The sequence below is a fragment of the Ranitomeya variabilis genome, chromosome 5 (genome assembly GCF_051348905.1).
Source record: "Ranitomeya variabilis isolate aRanVar5 chromosome 5, aRanVar5.hap1, whole genome shotgun sequence".
Taxonomy (NCBI): Eukaryota; Metazoa; Chordata; class Amphibia; order Anura; family Dendrobatidae; genus Ranitomeya; species Ranitomeya variabilis.
Genome location: NC_135236.1, coordinates 58608347 through 58613280, shown reverse-complemented (window position 1 = coordinate 58613280; position 4934 = coordinate 58608347). Strand labels below are relative to the sequence as shown.

Genomic DNA, 4934 nt, shown 5'->3' with positions numbered 1-4934 from the left:
CATGAATAGCTGGTTTTTGGTCATTCTGCCTCACAAAAATCGGAATAAAAAGCGATCAAAAAATGTCACTGTGCCCGAAAATGTTACCAATAAAAACGTCAACTCGTCCCGCAAAAAAACAAGACCTCACATGACTGTGGACCAAAATATGGAAAAATTATAGCACTCAAAATGTGGTAACGCAAAAAACATTTTTTGCAATAAAAAGCGTCTTTTAGTGTGTGACGGCTGCCAATCAAAAATCCGCTAGAAAACGCGCTATAAATAGTAAATCACCCCCTTAGTTACGAAAAATAAAAAATTTTAAAAAGTGTATTTATTTCCATTTTCCCATTAGGGCTAGGGTTAGGGCTAGTGTTAGGGCTAGGGTTAGGGCTACAGTTAGGGTTAGGGTTGGGGCTAAAGTTAGGGTTGGGGCTAAAGTTAGGGTTGGCGCTAAAGTTAGGGTTAGGGTTTGGATTACATTTACGGTTGGGAATAGGGTTGGGATTAGGGTTAGGGGTGTGTCAGGGTTAGGGGTGTGGTTAGGGTTACAGTTGAGATTAGGGTTAGGGGTGTGTTTGGATTAGGGTTTCAGTTATAATTGGGGGGTTTCCACTGTTTAGGCACATCAGGGGCTCTCCAAATGCAACATTGCGTCCGATCTCAATTCCAGCCAATTCTGCGTTGAAAAAGTAAAACAGTGCTCCTTCCCTTCCGAGCTCTCCCGTGCGCACAAACAGGGGTTTACCCCAACACATGGGGTATCAGCGTACTCAGGACACATTGGAAAACAACTTTTGGGGTCCAATTTCTCCTGTTACTCTTGGGAAAATACAAAACTGGGGGCTAAAAAATAATTTTTGTGGGAAAAAAAATATTTTTTATTTTCACGGCTCTGCATTATAAACTGTAGTGAAACACTTTGGGGTTCAAAGTTCTCACAACACATCTAGATAAGTTCCTTGGGGGGTCTAGTTTCCAATATGGGGTCACTTGTGGGGGGTTTCAATGTTTAGGCACATCAGTGGCTCTCCAAAGCAACATGGCGTCCCATCTCAATTCCAGTCTATTTTGCATTGAAAAGTCAAATGGCGCTCCTTCCCTTCCGAGCTCTGCCATGCGCCCAAACAGTGGTTTACCCCCACATATGAGGTATCAGAATACTCAGGATAAATTGTACAACAAGTTTTGGAGCCCAATTTCTTCTCTTACTCTTGGGAAAATAAACAATTAGGGGCGAAAAAATCATTTTTGTGAAAAAATATGATTTTTTATTTTTACGGCTCTGCATTATAAACTTCTGTGAATCACTTAATAGGTTAAAGTGCTCACCACACATCTAGGTAAGTTCCTTAGGGGGTCTACTTTCCAAAATGGTGTCACTTGTGGGGGGTTTCAATGTTTAGGCACATCAGGGGCTCTCCAAACGCAACATGGCGTCCCATCTGAATTCCAGTCAATTTTGCATTGAAAAGTCAAATGGCGCTCCTTCGCTTCCGAGCTCTGCCATGCGCCCAAACAGTGGTTTACCCCCACATATGGGGTATCGGCGTAGTCAGGACAAATTGTACAACTTTTGCGGTCCATTTTCTCCTGTTACCCTTGGTAAAATAAAACAAATTGGAGCTGAAGTAAATTTTTTGTGTAAAAAAGTTAAATGTTCATTTTTATTTAAACATTCCAAAAATTCCTGTGAAACCCCTGAAGGGTTAATAAACTTCTTGAATGTGGTTTTGAGCACCTTGAGGGGTGCAGTTTTTAGAATGGTGTCACACTTGGGTATTTTCCATCATATAGACCCCTCAAAATGACTTCAAATGAGATGTGGTCCCTAAAAAAAATGGTGTTGTAAAAATGAGGAATTGCTGGTCAACTTTTAACCCTTATAACTCCCTAACAAAAAAAAATGTTGGTTCCAAAATTGTGCTGATGTAAAGTAGACATGTGGAAAATGTTACTTATTAAGTATTTTGTGTGACATATCTCTGTGATTTAATTGTATAAAAATTCAAAGTTGGAAAATTGCGAAATTTTCAACATTTTCACCAAATTTCCGTTTTTTTCACAAATAAACGCAGGTAATATCAAAGAAATTTTACCACTATTATGAAGTACAATATGTCACGAGAAAACAATGTCAGAATCACCAGGATCCGTTGAAGCGTTCCAGAGTTATAACCTCATAAAGGGACAGTGGTCAGAATTGTAAAAATTGGCCCGGTCATTAACGTGGAAACCACCCTTGGGGGTAAAGGGGTTAAAGAAAAACTGGACAATTTCAGTTAGACACTCTGTCTTCAATGTCCAGATATGAATCTTGGGATTTGCTGCGATCCCTTATTTATGGGAGATATATGTTCAGCACCGTAGCGAAGGAACAAACAGAACGCGTCCACTCACATCACCATCAGGCAGGCAGAACCCCTTCAAGTTAATATTGGCCCAGTCGATGGTGCTATTAATGTTATGTCTCATGTCTACAGCTCTGGAAAAAATTAAGAGACCACCACATCAAATCCCTGTCATGGGCAGCCCAATCTCCAGACCTGAACCCCACTGAAAACCTCTGGAATGTAATCAGGAGGATGATGGAGAGTCACAAGTAGTGTTGAGCATTCCGATACCGCAAATATCGGGTATCGGCCGATATTTGCTGTATCGGAATTCCGATACCGAGATCCGATACTTTTGTGATATCGGGAATCGGTATCGGGATCGATATTAATGTGTAAAATAAAGAATAAAAATAAAAAATATTGATATACTCACCTCTCCGACGCAGCCTGGACCTTACCGATGTAACCGGCAGCTTCCGTTCCTAAGAATGAGCGCTTGAAAGACCTTAGATAACGTCGCGGCCTGTGATTGGTCGCGTGAGCGATCACGTGACCGCTCACGCGACCCATCACAGGCCGCGACGTCATCTAAGGTCTTTCAAGCGCTCATTCTTAGGAACGGAAGCTGCCGGTTACATCGGTAAGGTCCAGGCTGCGTCGGAGAGGTGAGTATATCAATATTTTTTATTTTTATTCTTTATTTTACACATTAATATGGATCCCAGGGCCTGAAGGAGAGTTTCCTCTCCTTCAGACCCTGGGAACCATACAGGATACCTTCCGATACTTGGTGTCCCATTGACTTGTATTGGTATCTGGTATCGGTATCGGCGATATCCGATACTATTCGGGTATCGGCCGATACTATCCGATACCGATACTTTCAAGTATCGGACGGTATCGCTCAACACTAGTCACAAGCCATCAAACAAAGAAGAGCTGTTTACATTTTTGTGCCAGGAGCAGTGTGAAAGGCTGGTGGAAAGCATGACAAGACACCTGAAAGCTGTGATTAGAAATCATGGTTATTCCACAAAATATTGATTTCTGAACTCTTCCTGAGTTAAACATTAGTATTGTTGTTCTAAATGATTATGAACTTGTTTTCTTTGCATTATTTGAGGTCTGAAAGCACTGTTTTGTTTTGTTTGTTTTTTAATTTTGACCGTTTCTCCTTTTAAAAAAAAATACAAAATTTATTGCTTGGAACTTCGGAGACATGTTGTCAGAAGTTTATAGAATAAATGAACAATTTACATTTTACTCAAAATATACCTATAAAGAGAAAAATAAGACAAACTGAACATTTTGCAGTGGTCTCTTAATTTTTGCCAGAGCTGCATATAATTTATCACTTTAAATAGCCAACAGTTCTCACATGTTAAATAGCTTCTTTTTTGTAGAGGCAATACCATACTACAAATAGACAAAAGTGTTTCTGCCCGGTCTCGAACCGGGGACCTTTCGCGTGTTAGGCGAACATGATAACCACTACACTACAGAAACTTACATGTGTTGGGTTTCTTTCTCATTTGTGCTCATATAAAATTAGTTGAAGTAGATAAATTATCAAGGTGTAACCTGAAACTAAGGTCTCTGTCTCTATGTGTTAGGAAAATTAGTTTTACTCATATATCTCTTTAACCCCTTAGTGACAGAGCCAATTTGGTACTTAATGACCGAGCCAATTTTTACAATTCTGACCAGTGTCACTTTAAGAGGTTATAACTCTGGAACGCTTTATCGGATCCCACTGATTCTGAGATTGTTTTTTCGTGACATATTGTACTTCAAGTTAGTGGTAACATTTCTTCGACATTACTTGCGATTATTTATGAAAAAAATGGAAATATGGCGAAAATTTTTAAAATTTTGCAATTTTCAAACTTTAATTAAAGAACACAGCGAGCACCTCTAAAAACCACAATTCAGACCAAAAATAGGAATAAAAAATCGTAATATATCCCAAGGGGTTAGGGTGCACTGTGAAAAACTTCAGTGAATAGACTGAGAGAAAGGACCAAACCACCCAGCCACCACAGAAATAGGAAATCACTAGGAAGTATCACACCATTAGGATCAATAATAAGCCTTTATTAAATCTATTGGCAATTCATACATAAAAAGTTTTATAAAAATTATACATGTGAATAAAAAATAACTGATATAATAACCAAAATGCAGGAGATTTTATCTGGTACCCCAGAACCCCTAAATAATGAAGGTAGCAGCCCACCAAGGATAAAATTATCTTTACTCGCTGTGTATATAAAAAAAACTAGTATAACAGTAAAACTGGTCAAACCAGATAAGGTGAGGCTAAATATCCACTAAAATATTTAAATTAATTTATGAAAATCAGTGCAAAACCTCATAAAAATTTACATATATTATTGTCCATGAACAGCAAAAGTGCTAAAGAATAAAAATACACAAAAATTGTATAAAAATTCATATAGTGACCAAGTGTAAAATTTTATATCAGCATATTTCAAACAACCAACTAAAGTGCATAAAATAATTTAAGTGCAACAAAATGAAATGGGAATATTACAGTGGTATAAGTAAAGGTTATATTCACTGGTTACATATAAAGTGACTAAGTGCAAGAAAGTG

At 38.3% G+C, this 4934-nt stretch overlaps 1 non-coding gene across 1 annotated transcript; it reads right to left on the bottom strand.

Annotated features, from left to right (window-relative positions):
• Window positions 1–3751: 3751 nt before the first annotated feature.
• TRNAV-AAC (transfer RNA valine (anticodon AAC)) lies at window positions 3752–3824 on the bottom strand. Its single transcript has one exon. It is a non-coding gene; the product is annotated as a tRNA-Val (tRNA).
• Window positions 3825–4934: the final 1110 nt, after the last annotated feature.